This window comes from Schistocerca gregaria, unplaced genomic scaffold (assembly GCF_023897955.1).
Source record: "Schistocerca gregaria isolate iqSchGreg1 unplaced genomic scaffold, iqSchGreg1.2 ptg000480l, whole genome shotgun sequence".
NCBI lineage: Eukaryota > Metazoa > Arthropoda > Insecta > Orthoptera > Acrididae > Schistocerca > Schistocerca gregaria.
The window spans coordinates 1067975-1078548 of record NW_026061890.1 but is presented as its reverse complement, the minus strand read 5'-3'; positions in this window follow the sequence as shown (position 1 = coordinate 1078548).

The window sequence follows — 10574 nt, the reverse complement described above, 5'->3', positions numbered from 1 at the left end:
TGATCTTTCCCTGGATGACTAGTAGTAGTTTCCGATGCACATCTGGTGCCATTCTGTAATCTGTGGTATATCAGAGTGTTGATGAAACACAGAAATTGCATCGGGATTGAATACAAGAGTCACCATGCTCACTTTACTCCATGGGGTAAATGTCTCAACCAGTCTAGGCCTTGATCGTTCCCTGGAAGACCAGTAGTAGTTTCCGATGCACATCTTGTGGCATTCTGTAATCTGTGGACTATCTAAGTGTTGATGAAACACAGAAATTGCATCGGTATTGAATACAACAGTCACCATCCGCACTTTCCTCCATGTTAGTAATGTCTCAAACGGTCTACGCTTCGATCGTTCCTTGGAAGACCAGTAGTGGTTTCCGATGCACATCTGGTGGCATTCTGTAATCTGTGTTCTATCAGAGTGTTGATGAAACACTAAAATTGCATCGGGATTGAATACAACAGTAACCATTCGCACTTTCCTCCATAAGAGTAGTGTCTCAAACAGTCTACGCTTTGATCGTTCCCTGGAAGTATAGTAGTAGTTTCCGATGCACATCTGGAGAACATTCTCTATCCTGTGGACCATCAGACTGTTGATGAAGCACAGAAATTGCATCGGGATTGAATACAACAGTCACCATGCGCAATTTCCTCCATGGGAGTAATGTCTCAAACAGTCTACGCTTTGATCGGCCCCTGGAAGACCAGTAGTAGTTTCCGATGCACATCTGGAGGCATTTTGTAATCTGGAGTATCAGAGTGTTGATGAAACACAGAAATTGCATCGGGATTGAATAGAACAGTCACCATTGGCACCTTCCTCCAAAGGAGTAATGTCTCAAACTGCCTACGATTTGATCGTTCCCTGGAAGACCAGTAGTAGTTTCCGATGCACATCTGGAGGCACTCTGTAATCTGTGGACCTTCAAAGTGTTGATGAAACACAGAAATTGCATCGGGATTGAATACAACAGTCACCATGCGCACTTTCCTCCATGGGAGTAATGTCACAAATAGTCTACGCTTTGATTGTTCGATGGAAGAACAGTAATAGTTACCGATGCACATCTGGAGGCATTCTGTAATCTGCGGATTATCAGAGTGTTGATGAAACACAGAAATTGCATCGGGATTGAATACAACAGGCACCATGCGCACTTTCCTCCATGAGATTAAAGTCTCTAACAGTCTACGCTTTGATCATTCCCTGGAAGACTAGTAGTAGATTCCGATGCATACCTGGAGGCATTGTGTAATCTGTGGACTATCTGAGTGTTGATGAAACACAGGAATTGCATTGGTATTGAAGACAACAGTCACCATCCGCACTTTCCTCCATATTAGTAATGTCTCAAACGGTCTACTCTTTGATCGTTCCCTCTAAGAACAGTATAAGTTTCCGATGCACATCTGGAGGCATTCTGTAATCTGTTTACTATCAGTGTGTTGATGAAACACTAAAATTGCATCGGGATTGAATACAACAGTCACCATGCGCACTTTCCTCCAAGGGAGTAATGTCTCAAAGAGTCTACGCTTTGATCGTTCCCTGGAAGACCAGTAGCAGTTTCCGATGCACATCTAGAGGCTTTCTGTAATCTGTGGAATATCAGAGTGTTGATGAAACACAGAAATTGCATCTGGATTGAATACAACAGTCACCATGCGCACTTTCCTCCATGGGAGTAATGTCTCAAACAGTCTACGCTTTGATCGTTCCCTGGAAGACAAGTAGTAGTTTCCGATGCACATCTGGTGGCATTCTGTAATCTGCGGAGTATCAGGGTGTTGATGAAACACAGAAATTGCTTTGGGATTGAATACAACAGTCACCATGCGCACTTTCCTCCACGGGAGTAATGTCTCAAACAGTCTACGCTTTGATCGTTCCCTGGAAGACCAGTAGTAGTTTCCGATGCACATCTGGTGGCAGTCTGTAATCTGTGGACTAACAGAGTGTTGATGAAACAGAAATTGCATCAGGATTGAATACAACAGTCACCATGCGCACTTTCCTCCATGGCTGTAATGTCTCAAAGAGTCTACGGTTTGATCGTTCCCTGGAAGACCAGTAGCAGTTTCCGATGCACATCTGGATGCATTCTGTAATCTGTGGAATATCAGAGTGTTGATAAAACACTGAAATTGCATCGGGATTGAATTCAACAGTCACCATGCGCACTGTCCTCCATGGGAGCAATGTCTCAAACAGTCTACGCTTTGATCGTTCCCTGGAAGACCAGCAGTAGTTTCCGATGCACATCTGGTGGCTTTCTGTAACCTGTGGACTATCAGACTGTTGATGAAACACAGAAATTGCATAGGGATTGAATACAACAGTCACCATGCGCACTTTCCTCCATGGGAGTAATGTCTCAAACGGTCTACGCTTTGATCGTTCCCTGGAAGACCAGTAGTAGTTTCCGATGCACATCTGGAGGCATTCTGTAATCTGTGGAGTATCAGAGTGTTGATGAAACACACAAATTGCATCGGGATTGAATACAACTGTCACCATGCGCACTTTCTCCCATGGGAGTAGAGTCACAATCAATCTACGCTTTGATCGTTCCCTCGAAGACCAGCAGTAGTTTCCGATGCACATCTGGTGGCTTTCTGTAATCTGTGGACTATCAGACTGTTGATGAAACACAGAAATTGCATAGGGATTGAATACAACAGGCACCATGCGCACTTTCCTCCATGAGATTAAAGTCTCTAACAGTCTACACTTTGATCATTCCCTGGAAGACTAGTAGTACTTTCCGATGCATACCTGGAGGCATTGTGTAATCTGTCGACTATCTGAGTGTTGATGAAACACAGGAATTGCATCGGTATTGAAGACAACAGTCACCATCCGCACTTTCCTCCATATTAGTAATGTCTCAAACGGTCTACTCTTTGATCGTTCCCTCTAAGACCAGTATAAGTTTCCGATGCACAACTGGAGGCATTCTGTAATCTGTTTACTATCAGTGTGTTGATGAAACACTAAAATTGCATCGGGATTGAATACAACAGTCACCATTCGCACTTTCCTCCAAGGGAGTAATGTCTCAAACAGTCTACGCTTTGATCGTTCCCTGGAAGACCAGTAGCAGTTTCCGATGCACATCTAGAGGCTTTCTGTAATCTGTGGAATATCAGAGTGTTGATGAAACACAGAAATTGCATCTGGATTGAATACAACAGTCACCATGCGCACTTTCCTCCATGGGAGTAATGTCTCAAACAGTCTACGTTTTGATCGTTCCCTGGAAGACAAGTAGTAGTTTCCGATGCACATCTGGTGGCATTCTGTAATCTGCGGAGTATCAGGGTGTTGATGAAACACAGAAATTGCTTTGGGATTGAATACAACAGTCACCATGCGCACTTTCCTCCACGGAAGTAATGTCTCAAACAGTCTACGCTTTGATCGTTCCCTGGAAGACCAGTAGTAGTTTCCGATGCACATCTGGTGGCATTCTGTAATCTGTGGACTATCAGAGTGTTGATGAAACAGAAATTGCATCAGGATTGAATACAACAGTCACCACGCGCACTTTCCTCCATATCTGTAATGTCTCAAAGAGTCTACGGTTTGATCGTTCCCTGGAAGACCAGTAGCAGTTTCCGATGCACATCTGGATGCATTCTGTAATCTGTGGAATATCAGAGTGTTGATAGAACACTGAAATTGCATCGGGATAGAATTCAACAGTCACCATGCGCACTGTCCTCCACGGGAGCAATGTCTCAAACAGTCTACGCTTTGATCGTTCCCTGGAAGACCAGCAGTAGTTTCCGATGCACATCTGGTGGCTTTCTGTAACCTGTGGACTATCAGACTGTTGATGAAACACAGAAATTGCATCTGGATTGAATACAACAGTCACCATGCGCACTTTCCTCCATGGGAGTAATGTCTCAAACAGTCTACGCTTTGATCGTTCCCTGGAAGACAAGTAGTAGTTTCCGATGCACATCTGGTGGCATTCTGTAATCTGCGGAGTATCAGGGTGTTGATGAAACACAGAAATTGCTTTGGGATTGAATACAACAGTCACCATGCGCACTTTCCTCCACGGAAGTAATGTCTCAAACAGTCTACGCTTTGATCGTTCCCTGGAAGAACAGTAGTAGTTACCGATGCACATCTGGAGGCATTCTGTAATCTGTGGACTATCGGAGTGTTGATCAAACACAGAAATTGCATCAGGATTGAATACAAAAGTCACCATGCGCATTTTCCTCCTTGGGAGTAATTTTCAAACAGTCTACGCTTTGATCTTTCCCTGGATAACTAGTAGTAGTTTCCGATGCACATCTGGTGCCATTCTGTAATCTGTGGTATATCAGAGTGTTGATGAAACACAGAAATTGCATCGGGATTGAATACAACAGTCACCATGCTCACTTTACTCCATGGGGTAAATGTCTCAACCTGTCTAGGCTTTGATCGTTCCCTGGAAGACCAGTAGTAGTTTCCGATGCACATCTTTTGGCATTCTGTAATCTGTGGACTATCTAAGTGTTGATGAAACACAGAAATTGCATCGGTATTGAATACAACAGTCACCATCCGCACTTTCCTCCATTTTAGTAATGTCTCAAACGGTCTACGCTTCGATCGTTCCTTTTAAGACCAGTAGTGGTTTCCGATGCACATCTGGTGGCATTCTGTAATCTGTGTTCTATCAGAGTGTTGATGAAACACTAAAATTGCATCGGGATTGAATACAACAGTAACCATTCGCACTTTCCTCCATAAGAGTAGTGTCTCAAACAGTCTACGCTTTGATCGTTCCCTGGAAGTATAGTAGTAGTTTCCGATGCACATCTGGAGAACATTCTCTATCCTGTGGACCATCAGACTGTTGATGAAACACAGAAATTGCATCGGGATTGAATACAACAGTCACCATGCGCAATTTCCTCCATGGGAGTAATGTCTCAAACAGTCTACGCTTTGATCGGCCCCTGGAAGACCAGTAGTAGTTTCCGATGCACATCTGGAGGCATTTTGTAATCTGGAGTATCAGAGTGTTGATGAAACACAGAAATTGCATCGGGATTGAATAGAACAGTCACCATTGGCACCTTCCTCCAAAGGAGTAATGTCTCAAACTGCCTACGATTTGATCGTTCCCTGGAAGACCAGTAGTAGTTTCCGATGCACATCTGGAGGCACTCTGTAATCTGTGGACCTTCAAAGTGTTGATGAAACACAGAAATTGCATCGGGATTGAATACAACAGTCACCATGCGCACTTTCCTCCATGGGAGTAATGTCACAAACAGTCTACGCTTTGATTGTTCGATGGAAGAACAGTAATAGTTACCGATGCACATCTGGAGGCATTCTGTAATCTGCGGATTATCAGAGTGTTGATGAAACACAGAAATTGCATCGGGATTGAATACAACAGGCACCATGCGCACTTTCCTCCATGAGTTTAAAGTCTCTAACAGTCTACGCTTTGATCATTCCCTGGAAGACTAGTAGTAGATTCCGATGCATACCTGGAGGCATTGTGTAATCTGTGGACTATCTGAGTGTTGATGAAACACAGGAATTGCATCGGTATTGAAGACAACAGTCACCATCCGCACTTTCCTCCATATTAGTAATGTCTCAAACGGTCTACTCTTTGATCGTTCCCTCTAAGACCAGTATAAGTTTCCGATGCACATCTGGAGGCATTCAGTAATCTGTTTACAATCAGTGTGTTGATGAAACACTAAAATTGCATCGGGATTGAAGACAACAGTCACCATCCGCACTTTCCTCCATATTAGTAATGTCTCAAACGGTCTACTCTTTGATCTTTCCCTCTAAGACCAGTATAAGTTTCCGATGCACATCTGGAGGCATTCAGTAATCTGTTTACTATCAGTGTGTTGATGAAACACTAAAATTGCATCGGGATTGAATACAACAGTCACCATCCGCACTTTCCTCCATATTAGTAATGTCTCAAAGAGTCTACGCTTTGATCGTTCCCTGGAAGACCAGTAGCAGTTTCCGATGCACATCTAGAGTTTTTCTGTAATCTGTGGAATATCAGAGTGTTGATGAAACAGAAATTGCATCAGGATTGAATACAACAGTCACCATGCGCACTTTCCTCCATGGCTGTAATGTCTCAGAGAGTCTACGGTTTGATCGTTCCCTGGAAGACCAGTAGCAGTTTCCGATGCACATCTGGATGCATTCTGTAATCTGTGGAATATCAGAGTGTTGATAAAACACTGAAATTGCATCGGGATTGAATTCAACAGTCACCATGCGCACTGTCCTCCACGGGAGCAATGTCTCAAACAGTCTACGCTTTGATCGTTCCCTGGAAGACCAGCAATAGTTTCCGATGCACATCTGGTGGCTTTCTGTAACCTGTGGACTATCAGACTGTTGATGAAACACAGAAATTGCATAGGGATTGAATACAACAGTCACCATGCGCACTTTCCTCCATGGGAGTAATGTCTCAAACGGTCTACGCTTTGATCGTTCCCTGGAAGACCAGTAGTAGTTTCCGATGCACATCTGGAGGCATTCTGTAATCTGTGGAGTATCAGAGTGTTGATGAAACACACAAATTGCATCGGGATTGAATACAACAGTCACCATGCGCACTTTCTCCCATGGGAGTAGAGTCACAATCAATCTACGCTTTGATCGTTCCCTCGAAGACCAGCAGTAGTTTCCGATGCACATCTGGTGGCTTTCTGTAACCTGTGGACTATCAGACTGTTGATGAAACACAGAAATTGCATAGGGATTGAATACAACAGGCACCATGCGCACTTTCCTCCATGAGATTAAAGTCTCTAACAGTCTACACTTTGATCATTCCCTGGAAGACTAGTAGTACTTTCCGATGCATACCTGGAGGCATTGTGTAATCTGTCGACTATCTGAGTGTTGATGAAACACAGGAATTGCATCGGTATTGAAGACAACAGTCACCATCCGCACTTTCCTCCATATTAGTAATGTCTCAAACGGTCTACTCTTTGATCGTTCCCTCTAAGACCAGTGTTAGTTTCCGATGCACATCTGGAGGCATTCTGTAATCTGTTTACTATCAGTGTGTTGATGAAACACTAAAATTGCATCGGGATTGAATACAACAGTCACCATGCGCACTTTCCTCCAAGAGAGTAATGTCTCAAAGAGTCTACGCTTTGATCGTTCCCTGGAAGACCAGTAGCAGTTTCCGATGCACATCTAGAGGCATTCTGTAATCTGTGGAATATCAGAGTGTTGATGAAACACAGAAATTGCATCTGGATTGAATACAACAGTCACCATGCGCACTTTCCTCCATGGGAGTAATGTCTCAAACAGTCCACGCTTTGATCGTTCCCTGGAAGACCAGTTGTAGTTTCCGATGCACATCTGGTGGCATTCTGTAATCTGCGGAGTATCAGGGTGTTGATGAAACACAGAAATTGCTTTGGTATTGAATACAACAGTCACCATGCGCACTTTCCTCCACGGGAGTAATGTCTCAAACAGTCTACGCTTTGATCGTTCCCTGGAAGACCAGTAGTAGTTTCCGATGCACATCTGGTGGCATTCTGTAATCTGTGGACTATCAGAGTGTTGATGAAACACAGAAAATGCATCAGGATTGAATACAACAGTCACCATGCGCACTTTCCTCCATGGCAGTAATGTCTCAAAGAGTCTACGCTTTGATCGTTCCCTGGAAGACCAGTAGCAGTTTCCGATGCACATCTGGATGCATTCTGTAATCTGTGGAATATCAGAGTGTTGATAAAACACTGAAATTGCATTGGGATTGAATTCAACAGTCACCATGCACACTGTCCTCCACGGGAGCAATGTCTCAAACAGTCTACGCTTTGATCGTTCCCTGGAAGACCAGCAGTAGTTTCCGATGCACATCTGGTGGCTTTCTGTAACCTGTGGACTATCAGACTGTTGACGAAACACAGAAATTGCATAGGGATTGAATACAACAGTCACCATGCGCACTCTCCTCCATGGGAGTAATGTCTCAAACGGTCTACGCTTTGATCGTTCCCTGGAAGACCAGTAGTAGTTTCCGATGCACATCTGGAGGCATTCTGTAATCTGTGGAGTATCAGAGTGTTGATGAAGCACACAAATTGCATCGGGATTGAATACAACAGTCACCATGCGCACTTTCCTCCATGGGAGTAGTGTCACAAACAGTCTACGCTTTGATCGTTCCCTGGAAGAACAGTAGTAGTTACCGATGCACATCTGGAGGCATTCTGTAATCTGGGGACTATCGGAGTGTTGATCAAACACAGAAATTGCATCAGGATTGAATACAAAAGTCACCATGCGCACTTTCCTCCTTGGGAGTAATTTTCAAACAGTCTACGCTTTGATCTTTCCCTGGATGACTAGTAGTAGTTACCGATGCACATCTGGTGCCATTCTGTAATCTGTGGTATATCAGAGTGTTGATGAAACACAGAAATTGCATCGGGATTGAATACAACAGTCACCATGCTCACTTTACTCGATGGGGTAAATGTCTCAACCAGTCTACGCTTTGATCGTTCCCTGGAAGACCAGTAGTAGTTCCGATGCACATCTTGTGGCATTCTGTAATCTGTGGACTATCTAAGTGTTGATGAAACACAGAAATTGCATCGGTATTGAATACAACAGTCACCATCCGCACTTTCCTCCATGTTAGTAATGTCTCAAACGGTCTACGCTTCGATCGTTCCTTGGAAGACCAGTAGTGGTTTCCGATGCACATCTGGTGGCATTCTGTAATCTGTGTTCTATCAGAGTGTTGATGAAACACTAAAATTGCATCGGGATTGAATACAACAGTAACCATTCGCACTTTCCTCCATAAGAGTAGTGTCTCAAACAGTCTACGCATTGATCGTTCCCTGGAAGTATTGTAGTAGTTTCCGATGCACATCTGGAGAACATTCTCTATCCTGTGGACCATCAGACTGTTGATGAAACACAGAAATTGCATCGGGATTGAATACAACAGTCACCATGCGCAATTTCCTCCTTGGGAGTAATGTCTCAAACAGTCTACGCTTTGATCGGCCCCTGGAAGACCAGTAGTAGTTTCCGATGCACATCTGGAGGCATTTTGTAATCTGGAGTATCAGAGTGTTGATGAAACACAGAAATTGCATCGGGATTGAATAGAACAGTCACCATTGGCACCTTCCTCCAAAGGAGTAATGTCTCACACTGCCTACAATTTGATCGTTCCCTGGAAGACCAGTAGTAGTTTCCGATGCACATCTGGAGGCACTCTGTAATCTGTGGACCTTCAAAGTGATGATGAAACACAGAAATTGCATCGGGATTGAATACAACAGTCACCGTGCTAACTTTCCTCCATGGGAGTAATCTCAAACAGTCTACGCTTTGATCCTTCCCTGGAAGACCAGTAGTAGTTTGCGATGCACATCTTGTGGAATTCTGTAATCTGCGGATTATCAGAGTGTTGATGAAACACAGAAATTGCATCGGGATTGAATACAACAGGCACCATGCGCACTTTCCTCCATGAGACTAAACTCTCTAACAGTCTACGCTTTGATCATTCCCTGGAAGACTACTAGTAGTTTCCGATGCATACCTGGAGGCATTGTGTAATTTGTGGACTATCTGAGTGTTGATGAAACACAGAAATTGCATCGGTATTGAATACAACAGTCACCATCCGCACTTTCCTCCATATTAGTAATGTCTCAAACGGTCTACTCTTTGATCGTTCCCTCTAAGACCAGTGTTAGTTTCCGATGCACATCTGGAGGCATTCTATAATCTGTGGACTATCAGAGTATTGATGAAACACGCAAAATTCATCGTGATTAAATACAACAGTCACCATGCGCACTTTCCTCCATGTGAGTAATGTCTCTAACAGTCCACAATTTGATCGTTCCCTGGAAGACCAGTAGTAGTTTCCGATGCACATCTGAGGTCATTCTGTAATTTGTTTACTATCAGAGTGTTGATGAAACACTAAAATTGCATCGGGATTGAATACAACAGTCATCATGCGCACTTTCCTCCAAGGGAGTAATGTCTCAAACAGTCTACGCTTTGATCGTTCCCTGGAAGACCAGTAGTAGTTTCCGATGCACATCTGGTGGCATTCTGTAATCTGTGGAGTATCAGAGTGTTGATGAAACACAGAAATTGCATTGGGATTGAATACAACAGTCACCATGCGCACTTTCCTCCATGGGAGTAATGTCTCAAACAGTCTACGCTTTGATCGTTCCCTGGAAGACCAGTAGTAGTTTCCGATGCACATCTGGTGGCATTCTGTAATCTGTGGAGTATCAGAGTGTTGATGAAACACAGAAATTGCATTGAGATTGAATACAACAGTCGCCATGCGCACTTTCCTCCACAGGAGTAATGTCTCAAACAGTGTACGTTTTGATCGTTCCCTGGAAGACCAGTAGTAGTTTCCGATGCACATCTGGAGGCACTCTGTAATCTGTGGACCTTCAAAGTGTTGATGAAACACAGAAATTGCATCGGGATTGAATACAACAGTCACCATGCGCACTTTCCTCCATGTGAGTAATGTCTCT